Raw genomic sequence first — 14,712 nt, 5'->3', positions numbered from 1 at the left:
TTATTTTTCTGCGAAAACTTCGTTGAACTTTGGAGACATCATTAATATAAATAATTTTTATGACCGTTGAATAAGAAATGTTTTTTTCACAAGAAATGTATAAAATTACAGTACTGTATTAGACTTACGGTACCTAATTTACATACTGTAAAGACGATAGCAAACTCAACTTACTTGCCTAAACTCTCTGTAGCGTGGCGCTAGATGGCGGAAAGTATATATATAATTATAATAAAGTTATAATAAATTAAGTTACTATATAATTATATATACAGTACCTAATTTATATATAATTATATGTACAGTACCTAATTTATATATAATACTGTACAAACGATAGTAATCTCTCCGTAGCATGGCGCTTGACGGCAGAAAGTAGTTTGGGTGCCCGATGACGTTTTACCGAATTATAGGAGTTTTTTTACCGTTTTTTACGGATACCGTCGCAATTTTTTCGCCGTCATATAGGAATTCGGACTATAGGAACCCATCTTATAGGGGGGTCTACTGTATTAGACATATATATATAGTTTATATTGTTATATTGTTAGAATATATTTCAGTATATTATTATTTTTATTTGAAATTGGAATACATTATTATTATTTTTATCTGTCTACTATATAAAACTGAAAAAAATGGCCAGTCTCTGTCGGCGTATCGAGCGCCAGCAAAGCATAGCGGCAAACCTAGGAATTGCAGAGTCCGTGTTCGACTGTTTTTGATGGTATTCGGAATGCATGCTGCTTGCTGTGTTATTTAAAGTTAAAACACTTGCCGGACAGGCTGGCTTTATATAATTCCAAAGCCTCCAGGCTACGAATATGGTCCATTTGATAGATTCCGAAGAGAATTAGTGCAGGCCTATCATCCCTTACCGAAATGGGNGTAGGTGTTATATAACAATTACTATGGTTATTGAAATATTGGATGTAAATGGGGTTTGCTTGCAAAACCTCCGCTGACGAAGTCGCGGGTAACAGCTAGTAATTATATATTTTGGACCTAAGGTTTTTAGAGTTTCATAAAAAAAGTTCTTTTTGTTAAAATCTTTCTAAAAAATCATGCCTAAATATTACGTAAGATAGGGAAGGGGAGGGGGGATCAAATAAAATATTACTTTTTCTTACACAGGGGTGGGTGGGGGTCTAGAATGACCGAAATCGCCCTTACGTAATTTATGAACGGCCCCTATATTCCAAAAGGCTGGATGGCCAAGCGGTCAAGGTGACAGCCTACCGCTCTGAGGGACTCGGGATCGAATTCGAACGGGTCAAGGATTCCCCAGGAATTTTTTGAAGGGGTGGTCCGTTCGGATATGTCGGGCCCCGTCCTTCACCACCCTGTTTCCCCATTGTGGGCCTGGCCGAACTCATAATGGCCCTGCTATAAGAGGCCCTCTTAGTGCCCACAGGGCGGAAAAAGTATAAAAAAAAACAAACTATAATCCTTAACTTCTATAATAAGTATTGTTATTATTAATTTGTAATTTAATATATTTATTGGACTGCAAATAGGTTATTTTTTAAACTTTTAGTAATACTTTGTGTATTACATTATGATGAAAGTAAGAAATACTTCATCATTTTTTTAAAATTCTTTTCCCTCTGTGGGCACTAAGAAGTCTTCTTTTAGCAAGCCCATTATTGGTTTGACCAGGCCTACAATGAGACGGTCGAGTGATGAGGGACAGGGCCTGACATATCCGAACGGCCCACCTCGAAAAATTCATGGAGATTTTCTGTCCTAGTCCTGATTCGATCCCGATCCCGGGATCCCCAAAGCGATAGGCTGCCACCTTGTCGGCTCGGCCATCCAGCCCAGTACAAAGTACTAGTGAGCAGACCCCATTCAAAACCGAACCATATGCGTTGATACGTTCGATACACTCTATCCAATTGTAAGAGTCGAAATCGTCTCTATCCTGGATCTTTCGTAGCTTGATAAACCGACATATTAACACAGACATCTGCCAAGATGATAACAATGCACAGCTGCCTCAGTCTATCCATGAAACTTTATTATAAATGCTTCCTTATGCTGACGATATAAAACTCATTATAACTGTCTACAATAGAAAGTAATTTATTTTTTACCATTTTAAAAACATATAAAAATAAATAACGTAAAAAAATATCCATGTGCATTGTTATCATAGGTAACACTACTTTTTTTCCATCGACAATACAAATAGAATGTGCTCAAACTTTCAACGAATTAAGCGTAGGTTTTGATAAAAATTTACAAACAAACATAAAATAGAACTTAATATAAAAAGTATCTGGTTTGTTTGTTTTGCTGTACCAACTTTCGATCGAGCCAACGATCAATTGGAAGTTGGTACAACAAAAATAACACAGAGCATTGCCTGCAGTTGAATTGAATTCCGTGCCAATATGACCTACAGCTGCACCTTTCTAATTACTAAATTACTCATGAAATTTTCGAAACTTATATTTTAATTCACAACTCGATTACTAACTCTACTAATATCTTTCGTGTTAGATTGGGTTTTCCTAACTTATACTATTGAATCTCGTATTTTTACAGAATTAGACGTTTCAAATTTCTGATGGTTGCTCTCGGCCTGTGTCAAATACTTTTTTTATTTTATTTTTTCAATTAAGGGACTTCAAAATTGAATTGCAACAACACATCTATAGTATAACATGAATATGAATCTTTACTATAATTAATAAGTTATCGTTTTGTGCTAGTTGTACAATATTTTATAGCAAATACTTGTAACTTGTAAAATATTGTACAACTAGCACAAAACAGCCTTCAAAGTGTAATGTCACAATAAAATAGTATAGTAAACAAATTAAAATCGTTGTAATACAGATAGCATTAAGTGCTAATTTGAATTATATGTCAGTTAAATTGCATACGTTTGTTCAACATTCGTACGCAATACACTTGATCAATAGATATTAAAATCCTTCTGTACAAGAACAATTGTTGAAGATTGTGTTGAAGAATGATGATTAATTTATTTATAATATATTTTTTGAAACCAATTTCGATTATTATTCTACGTAAATAAATATCTCTCGCAAACATCATGTCCATGAGTGGCTTCGTAGATAACACCAAAAAAGACTGGAACACTGGTCGTGGATTCTCATCTGGTGAAGATTTCTTTTCTTCTTCACCTGTCTAAAATTGAAATAAGAGCCAGTTTGCTATAGAAAATCCTTCCCGGAAACACACTTCCTTGACAGATCCTCCAAGTTTCGCATTGGCCTAGTTCATGAATCCAAGTTTTACAAACGTTACACGAAACTTCTATTCACAACTCTATTCCATTTGATTTAATATAATCGTATACGTCACTAGCACACTCGCAATTGTCACTATCAGAGATTTGTTTACGGTAAACATTTCACATGCCGTAAATTCGGGCAAATCTTGTACACATTTAGCGTGAAGAGAATAGTGAGAAGCAAAATTCTGAATAGAGTAATCGTCGTTAAACATAGAAACCGTGAAAATAGTCTTTGTTATCTCCTTTGCAACATTGGTCACTCTAGACGTCGCTACACATAAATTAATAAAATACAGAAATGGAATGGCTGACGATAGTATAAAATTGATTACCATATTTAATTTAATATCCTGTGGAATCACAAATAAAAGATGAAGATTAAATATAAGTCCACTTCCGATACATATACTCCAAACAAGTAACATTGGTGAATAGATGTTTGCTATTTCGTTTGAAATTTCCAAAATTCGTAAGTACACTTTCAATGCCGATTGTAAACGCGAAGAAGAAACTTGACCATTCTTAATGAAATTCAACAGTGTAATTAGGGTACTTTCCAATTCTTCACATACTAACACAAAGAATAGAAAAAGCCAAAGAGTACTCATTACAAAAAATCTGTAGCGCAACATACTATCCACGATAATTACAATGATTTGTATAGTCTTATTAGAAGTAATGCCCATAGTTTTATAGATAATGCTTTCAGAAGTTTCAGTCAAAGAAGAGAAAGTGCAGTTTATTAATAAGCACAGCCAAATAAATAGAATTTTGGGTTTAAAATATTTCCGATTTACTCCATTTTCTACATGGAAATCTTTTATGTTATGAAGTTTTATGATTAGATTTCGAAGCGTGTTTTTCTTGGCCTGAAAATGAATTACCGATGCGCAGTTGATTATGATATAAAACTTATAGTAGACAAACGTCAATATCATAACGGTTGTAACGTGGAGATTTTGCAAAGCTATAACAAACGATAAAGTAATGTAAATACTAAACAAGATACCTGCCCCGATCATAGCGACATCATAGAAAGTAACGCTTCTTGATTTGTAATTTAAACCACATAACATCATGGACATCAGCAAATGATTCCAAGTATCTCGATAGCCCTGTTTTCGAGGCGACTTTAAATTCGGGCTAAATTTAATTACACGTGAAGCTTTCATTCTTTATGACAATAGAAATCCCCGTTAACAAGTGTTCGTTAATTTTTAGATTCTGTCTAGCAGGTAGCTTCTCTCTATGAGGAATGAACGTCATTGCATTAAATAAATCAACGTGCAATATAGAATTCAAATAAAGTTGCGTGCTAGTTCAGAAAAGTAAACTCTTTTCATCTCTGGATAGCACACGAACTGTATCGTAAAAAAATTAATATATGGGCTGTGATAAAATCAATAAATAAACGTGACTTTTTCTATATTTGAAGAGATTTTTGATGAAAATAATCAATAATTTAATCAAGATAGTGAGGTTATAAAACACTTCAACGTTTATTTTAGAGTTATATGAAAATGTAATTGAAAAAATGGACGAGTCAAAGAGCGCGTTGTTAGGTAGAGCGGCTTTAAACACATCTGTATATGTAAACCAATGACATAATTTTATTTAAATAAAACAAGCTACGTAATTGCTTACTTATCCAGTTGTATTAAAATCTCTTTGCCAGGCCAGGGACCTAATACTTTTTGTTAGTGTAAAAAGCTGGCGAGGGCTCTTACTCCACTTTCCTGGCACTGAAAAAAGCTAACCTATAACATTAGAAAATTCAATAATTTTCAATCATACTCTGATGTAATATTCAAGTAATAAGAAAAGCTTTAAAGGGTAATTTGTTAAATTTTAGTATATATTTTTTTAATTTTAAATTTCGTTTTTTTTAAATTTACACCCATATATATTATCATTTGGTAATTAAACTTAATTTACGTATAATAAATTTAAATCGATAAAATTTTTAAGAAACAATAAAACATCGATAAAAAATATGTTTATTTCTATTATAAAAAAAGTGTATATGCAAAACAGATTTATATAATTAGAAGACCAAAAATTCAACAAAAGTAAACTGTTTTACATGCATTAAAAACGCAAATGATATATTGTATAGGTCCATCGATAATACTATTTCAACGCTCGCATTTTTAGGCTTTTGGTGCCAAAACAAACTGGAATAGTGTTGTTTTTCATCTTGAATGTAATAAATTACATAAAATGTAGAACTTTAGGTATTTTCTTTGTATGAAATAACCTAAAAATAATAAGCATTGACAATCAACTTAATTTAAAGTACTGTTTTACATCTATCCGATAAGTTAAAATTATTCAAACCTATTAAAGGGTTGTGATATTTGTTCTTCAGTTACGTATAAATATACCCCTTTTCTTTTCAAGTGTTTCTTTATAGTGGGGTAACTTGGATTGAGCTAATTCAGCTGAAAACATGGGTGAAACAGTAAAAAACATAAGACTGTTTTTAGTGAAAGTTTACCATAAATCAAACTTGCATATTCTTATTCATATTTATAGATTCATACAGTCGCCGTCTGTCCATGTGTCCATCTTTGAGTAATTCTTTTAGTCTCGAAAATCACAGTCAGGATGAGAATGTAATGAGTGTAAAAATAGAAAATAATTTTATCTTATTTTTATATTTTTAAACATTTATTCTATAATAAATAAATGCTTTCAAATATATGCTTTTCACCTCAAATTAGTACTGTCATGTACTGTACTTGTATATAATACTTTTCCTGTTAGAAAGCTCCTATATATCATACTTTTTCTGTTCGCAACAGAGTCACGCTTCTATCTAACTCCATTTAGGGGAAGTTTTAAAATGAAATAACATAACTTTGTACTTCATCTATAGTCGATCGAGGCCTCCCTCCCTATATAGTAGNAACACGTATCGCACTTTATATATTTAATACGAATAACAGTTAAAATCGTGCACCGCACCGTGGATGTAGCGCCATGTTGACTCCTCAACGTCACTATATTTATTATGTACTGTCATGTACTGTACTTGTATATAATACTTTTCCTGTTAGAAAGCTCCTATATATCATACTTTTTCTGTTCGCAACAGAGTCACGCTTCTATCTAACTCCATTTAGGGGAAGTTTTAAAATGAAATAACATAACTTTGTACTTCATCTATAGTCGATCGAGGCCTCCCTCCCTATATAGTAGGAACTTTTTCAAATTGCAAGCCTATTAATACATGTAAACATATACAACTAAACATGAGTAATTTGTTTACTTGTTTTTTTATTATTTAATGCTTACAACTAAAAATTTAAATCTACTCATCACACTCTCATAGAGGGTTTTCTAATAAACTCTAAGAAATTAATTGTTTTGGGGTAATTCTGTGTTTTTGCTTGACCGAATTGTGTTTCTAAGCTTTATTCTGAATATAAATTATTAAAATTGCTTTATACTTAATTAATATTATTTGAATATATTTATTATTTTGTAACCTCAAGAAAACATATGTAGATAAATTTTGATAGTTGTTGGACTGCAATTTGAAAATAAATTAGCAACGAGTTGCTTAACTTTCTCGGCAACATTTAAAACTGCGTGTGTAACTCCACCTGTTATCATATTTCAGTTTTAAAAACTTTGAATATTTTAAACTATTATAAAATGGCAAATCGCTGAATTTTTTGGGTAGAAATAAGTTTTATAAAAAAAAAAAAATGTAAATACGAATGACGAGTAAAATCGTCAATAAGTTCGATTCTACTGGAGGTACACGCGACCTTCGTTATCTCCCCACTCCTTTGACCTTTAACCACCAAAATTTAGCAGCACCAAGCCGCTTAACAAACAAATTCTCTTGCAAAATTTCAGAAATTTTCGAGAAAAAGTACGGGAGTTATTAAGCTTCAAAGAAAGTGAACAAAATTGTGCCATTACACATACTTAAACATCTATACTTAAAGAAATTATCCCCCGAATTTTTTTGCATTTCTCGACGTTTCAAGGTGATCCAAGTCCAAAATATAAAAATCTTTGGAAGTCAATGTTTAATTCATCGCTATATTTTCCTTCTGTTATTTATAACAGAGCCAGACAGTAAAAATTCTGAACTGCAAGTTAAGAGAAGAATCTGATTAAGAAAAGTACATGTATAAAAATATCTATAGGTGTTCGCGTGCAAAACAGAAGAGATCGTAATCAGTCAAAAACGCAGAAATTCTACAGCATTTTATGTAAATTATAATTAACTCGAATCGTTTTTTACAATTATAATAAGAGAGCAATCGCCTCTTGAATTGAAAGAAAGTTGCAACACTCAATTGGATTAATCGAAATTTTTCATTGTGTCAATTAGTGACCAAACGGTTCTATTTTCTTAACACTGGTAGTTTGGTTGCAAGTTCGTGCTTCGTCTGGAGTGGCTTGTAACGTGGCGTTTTTTGGATTTTCCCCACGTCTGTAACGTCTGAATAGGGGCCAATTACCTTGAATAATAACTCCCGGGAAGCATTCCCCCTTGGCAAATCGCCCAAAGTGTTGCGAACCCGTAAATTAAAAAGTTTCAGGCATGGAAACAATTATAAAATAATTAATGTTGCATATAAAAAGTTGAAATATTAGACGATAGAATTCTTTCGTTAATGACGACCAGAACATCATTTACACAAGTAATTTGCATGAAATTTAACGAGCACGAATGTATTGCGACACGGTGCTGCAATTTTTAGTAATATTTTTAATTTATTTAATTTAATCTCAAATTAATAGTGGTTTGCCCCTGTACATCATACTTTTCCTGCCATCAACAGTGTCCTGCTGATCTATCTAAATATGCTTTAATCCGTCTATATTTTTTGCGCGAGCGTATTTAAACTAATAACATGACACAGCCAATTAATTCCTGTAATTGTCAGAAGAATAATGTCAATCCCCATTGTTAACAAACATATACAGTAAATAACTATAATACGTTTATATAACGTCACGAAAAGACTACTTAAGCAGGAATATATTATTAATTGTCGCGCGCGCCAGGCGACGCGACAGACGCGATCCATCGCGTTAATCAGCAAATTCTGTTATATTTCCTAACAATTATAAGTTAGTAATAAAAAATTTAATTCTTATAAGAATATGACAAAAAACTAAACATATCGCGAACACGTATCGCACTTTATATATTTAATACGAATAACAGTTAAAATCGTGCACCGCACCGTGGATGTAGCGCCATGTTGACTCCTCAACGTCACTATATTTATTATAAATTTTTCGGGTTATATTGAGGCTAGAATAACACTGCTTGTTTTGTTAAACTGGAACAATATTCTTTACCAGAATGTTCATAATAATTTTTTTAAATATGCAAATTATTCGAATTTTTGTCATTAAAATTTTTTTTATTATCAATCAGAGAAAAAAATCAAGCAACGAGTTGCTTAACTTTCCCGGCAACATTTTCTGGCGCTAAGTGTTATGATATTTTACTTAAATGTAAATGTAAATGTATAAAAAATAGTAAATGCTAATAACAAGTAAAATCGTCATTAAGTCCGATCCTACTGGAAATACACACGACCCTTTGACCTTTAATCACCAAAATTGAATAGCCTCAATCTCCGCAATAAAGAAATCTCCCTGCTAAATTTCAGAAATTTCCGACAATAAGCACAAGAGTTACGCGCTTCAAAGAGGATGAACGAATTCGTGTCTTCACACACACCAACATTTATCATACAAAAATTACCCCGAAGTAGTTTGATTATATCGACATTTCAAGGTCTTCTGAGTATAAAGAGTCTTGGGGTATTATTTTTTGACCGATCGCCACAGTTTCCCTATGTCTTATATAATAGCCGAGAAAGTGAAACAGGAATTATAAGGAAAAAGTCTTTCTGAAAAAATCAAGAAACAGCGTGAATTTCGTCAGAATTTAAAGAAAATATAGAAATTTAAAATTATATTTAAAAAATCTGTAATTCATTTACAAATTATTTTAATGAAAAACAACTCTGTATCCAACTAATTTAGCAATAAAACCAGTCTGGCAACCATTCTCTCTTTCTTCTATGAACCGATTACAAAACTTGAAACTTTTCCAAGTTTTAAATAATAAATATTTATGTTTTATCTATAATTAAGATCGTGGAAAATCTTAGAATCAGTATCAACTTGTTGAAAAAATTGAAAAATAGATACAAAAATAGACACCGATTAATTCCACACAGCTATAATGAAATACTTTGATACATTCAACAATAATAAAAGTATGCTGCTTCTATGCAAAATCTTAAATTGACATCGAAAATATTTCCAAGCAGCATTATTTTTCAATTACAAAGATAACTTATTTCTTCAAAATTAGCATATTTTAAAAAATTGACTATTCACATTACACGCTAAAAAACTCTTTTATACCGGCAAGAAAGTGGACCGTTTTTTCAATAATTTTTCGGTTTTCGCCGAATAATGCCAATTACGTCACACCAGGGCGTGAGTAGTTCGTTACCCGCAAGATACATGACGTAATTGCTACGTGTTACTCGTATAAATTAAAAGCATCTTTCCAATGGAATAATAATTAACGACTTTTTCTACATTACGTACTTTAACGTATTTTCCAAATCTTAAGCTATTATGAATTCTTTGGACTGTGATGTCTGAAAACGATTGTCATTATTTTCAAGTTTAATATCAGAACTTCTGATATTGAACTTGGAATAATCAAGGATTATTTGAGGGTTGGTTAGAGTATTATCATAAATGATAGAACGATCACCTGCATATCTAGTACACCTATGTGTATGTAGAGAAATGTATTTAACTTGTACATCACGAAAATTAAAAGAGCAGTTATGTTGAACAAACTAAAATAATAGAACAGATTTATAAAATCGTTCAATTAAGGTGACAAAACAATTCTTTAACAATACTAATCTCAATAAAACCCAAAAATCGTACATTACAAAGTCAAATGTTCTATAAAAAAGTAATTATATCCCTGTAGTGTTTGAAAAAGTATTAAAACCATACAATATAACCATAGTTCCAGTATTTAATACAATTATTGTTCAAAATATTGATATAATACAACAAAATAATGTTATAGGCTATACTGTATATGGAGTTTCCTGCTGTCGCCATCCGAATTATCAATACATAGGTGAAACTGGAAGAGCCCTAAAAATCAGACTAAGAGATCATTTGCACACTATAAAATTACACTAATTCAGCAGTAGCCATACATTGTAATGGAGAAGGTTGCAAGATCTCACTTGATAATATTAAAATCCCCAAAAGAGTAAAATTATTATTAAAAGGAAATTATATGAATATATTTAATTTAATTTCATACAGCACCCTTTTATAAACAAATTTTAAGAGTATATCTAGTTAATTACCAATTTTTAATTTCAATTTGTATTCAACAACTAGTTTATTTAAGTACAAAAAAAATTGTTAAAAACATTACTTGTAAATACCTATGTGTGATTTAGTTTATAATTGTTATTAGTTCTGATAATATCTGTATAAAAAATGACTGAAGTGGAGTCATTAAGACCTAAGTGCGTATTCACATCTAGTAAAAAAGTCTTTATCAATAAGAATTACTTGTGTAATTTAAGTTACTGAAAAAAAGCCATAAATTTTAGTCTTAAAAAGTCTACAGAAACTGGTATTAGAAACTATCAATCAAAGTCGCAGGTGTTCAAAATTGACAATGAGCCAAGGGAAGGCAATATTCATACAGCTGTAACGTTATACTTACGTGTTAGTTATTTGATTTTTTCGCTTATATAGTTTTACCGTGTGTCTATTTTTTTTTATTATTCCAGATCAACCTGAAATACGGATAAACGGAATTCCACTGTAGTGTTAATTTAACGAATACGGACGCCTAATTTACTTTTTATACGAACGAATATATGAAAACTTTTCTATATTTTAAATCTTTTCTTTATTTGAGAACTTTTCATATTAAAAAATAATTACATTAAATGGCTAATATTCTGTGTTTGCCTGATCGTGCGCGTGTAAAAAACGCACACGAACTTTAACTAAGTTGCACACAACCATTAGATTTATTAAAGCCTACTAAAATACAAGAACCTCGTGATTGCTGTAAACTGTACAATAGAGGAAGCATAATGCATTCTTTGTCAGGGTAAAGTTTATTTACGAACTGAAAGTAATCTGTTATTGTTAATTAAAGGAAAATTTCTGGAAATTTCTAGACTTTTATACAATAACGTTTTTGACAAAAACAAAAATACTGTATATTCTAAAACATAATTGCTATTACATTCGAGCACCTTGTTCTGTCGTTTCGATGGGTCAACAGATTTATAATGAATAAAACTCTTGCTGTTATGATCGAAGAACTTTGTAAATGCGATCTTTATCTACAATTTGTTAAATATTTGTCTACGAGGACTAAGCTTATTAATAGGACGTATTGCACTGGTGTTTGGGTTGTTGAGAACCGTGGAAAAAACTTATTCAAAGAAACAATCTATCTTTGTTTTCACCATTAAAGATAGATTGTTTCTTTGAATAAGTTTTTTCCACGGTTCTCAACAACCAAAACACCAGTGCAATACGTCCTATTAATAAGCTTAGTCCTCGTAGACAAATATTTAACGAATTGTAGAATAAAAGGACATAGAAGCATAAGAATTAGCGATCTCTATCTGTTGATGCGTATGGTCCTTCTTTCTCATAAACAAAGCTTACAATGTTCACTCGAACACACAAAAACCGAGTGTCTCGCTCGTTTCGCGCCTGAACAGGAGTGGATTGGCTACCACCAGCCGCTGCAGCACGACATCCAATAGCACGAAAGACATTCCTGAGCGTTGCTTGTTTTCGATTTCCTATTGCCCAGTTGTAAATTTACTGAACCAATCGTAGATAGAAGAGTTGGAGACGATATTTATGACAAACGATTGCATCATAGGACGATATATATTCGGCTTATTTTATACCAAGTTGATAATAGTAAAGAGCATACGTGCGAATTTTGTCACGAAAAAGCCTTGGCAAAGTTGACGTACATAAGTAAGTACCCTCTCTCAGAAAGGCATTTCTATTCCCCACAAAAACTTCTGCAAGAACTAACTGCTGGAGATCAGTTTCAAATATTCTAAGAGTGTAGAAAATTCCGGAAAATCTGCATCAAGCCAATATTTTTACTTACGTTGTCTGAAATACCATGTAAATAGGCATGAAAAGTAGTCAAATTGTACAGTAAACAAAGGTATGGCGTCTAATTTTCTAAACCAAGCCTTAATTTAACCCGAAACTGATTTGTTTAAAAGATCTTTTTATAAAAATAATTAATTTTTAACAAATACTTAATGAGAGGAGAAAGGGGGCAATAAAATTCTACTTCTACAGCATTTGCACTTCAATTTCACCCTTCCAGAAAAGTTAGTCCAACTAAAAAGTATGCGATCTAGCTAGCTACTTCAGCCCCCCTTGTTCAGAAAAGAAAAATATATACTCTGAGCAATTAGTCTGGCTCATTCAGAAAAATAGAGTACTTATTTAGAGCAGGGATAATAAANCTAATTTTCTAAACCAAGCCTTAATTTAACCCGAAACTGATTTGTTTAAAAGATCTTTTTATAAAAATAATTAATTTTTGTTGTAAAATTTTATAACGTATTTACTTACCTTAAAAACTAGTTTTAAATGCAGACTAACCGTTTTGAATTTGGTAAATGTCAACACTTTCTATTTGAAGCAGTATTTTAAAAGAACACTACGGCTACTGTTAGAAATAAGTAATCTTAGCCGATAAGCCGACTTATTGCGCTTCTGTGTTAGGTCGATAGCCAAATGATTGATATTTACATGTAGGAAAAAATTATTAAACCATTTACTGCTTTATATTTAAATAACTTGGTTCTTGTAAAACATTGCAATTTCACAATTCCGCTATTTTTTAGCAATTAATCGAAGTTATATTCAGGTCTAGATATCTTAATGCAGTATATTTTTATGAAAGAAAAATTATTTTCTGTTTATTTCGATACAATTTAAAAACGTTTATATAGGACTTTAGATACATAAATTATTTTGTAAATTTTCTATATACAATAAAGGCAAATTTTTATTTCTGTAAGATGTTATCCTAAATCATTTAAATCTATATTAATAAGTGGCGATGTTTGTTTGATTGTTTGTTCGCTATACACTCCTAGGCCGTTTGACCAATTGCTACGAAACTTGGCAGTTACGTTCAAATGCTTCCAATTTGAATCATGTCGTATGACTCACCGTAAATTATAAACTGGATTTCCATTTATAGATTAATTTCTGTCTACATTCGATTACTGGCTTTACATATAGCGCCTTCTTTTGGAAAAAAAATTAATAAAAAGTTAATTAAATATAATTTTTATCAAAAAAGATATAATTTTAAAAAACATACATTATATTCACTGAATTACTGCGACAATGATGCAGCGCGAAATAAATGCGCCATTACGCCATTACTACGATAGGTAGCACGTAGCACTTGCCTGCGTGGAGTGTAGTAGTGTTTTGCCCCTAAACATCATACTTTTCCTCTTAACAATAAACTCATATAGGTCATCTATCTAACTTTGTTCGGGAGGAAATTTTAAATCGATGTACAGTGACTTCTGGTCAAAACCAGATTCTCCCATACAGTCCGAGTGTGATAAACTTTCAATCTAACACATTAAAAATTCTNATCGCAGGGGAAGACCGGTTTCTAGACAGATGTGCATCAGTTACCGTAAACATTCAAATACATCACGAAATTTTCGATCATGTATACTTTTTCAATAGGAGGAAACCGCAAAAATTGTCCAAAATTTAAACTTTCATTGGGTATATAATTTCAAAATTTTGTGATGTCATAAACAACATCCAATAGAATACAAAATAAGCTTTTCCCGAGTAATATCGTGCATAGAACGTTTACGAGAGAGTTTTTTATTGTTGCCCGAGTTAACTCGGGCGAAGAATACGCAAGCGCTCTTCTTGCCCGAGTTAACTCGGGCGAAGAACTTAAGGGGTTAAAAATATATAAGTTGATAGTAATTATCCAATCAACAAATAAAGTAACAACTACTAGAAATTTACACGACTTTATTATGAGCAAATAACTACCAGAATTGTTTACGTTCAATATTTATTTCACTGATTCAGATAGGTAAGTTTGTCTTCTAGCTACACGTTGAGGCTTGTAGACGAAAGGTCAAGTAAAAAATGCCAGTTTGCCTGAAAATAATAGCAATTACGAAATACTAATTATAATAAGCGAAATTTTAACTTGTATATTTTTGGAAGAGATAATTCTGACAGCATTAAACGACTGATAAAATAATTTTGCTTACATAATAATCGAGCATTATCGTGGTATAAAGTGGTGATTTGTCATTAATGGCACTATTAAAAGGACAGAAATTCCTAAA

Source organism: Centruroides sculpturatus, unplaced genomic scaffold, assembly GCF_000671375.1.
Source record: "Centruroides sculpturatus isolate CEXI.00-Female unplaced genomic scaffold, Cexi_2.0 scaffold1293, whole genome shotgun sequence".
NCBI classification, from domain to species: Eukaryota; Metazoa; Arthropoda; class Arachnida; order Scorpiones; family Buthidae; genus Centruroides; species Centruroides sculpturatus.
The sequence above is the reverse complement of the archived record's forward strand: the minus strand, read 5'-3'. Positions refer to the sequence as shown.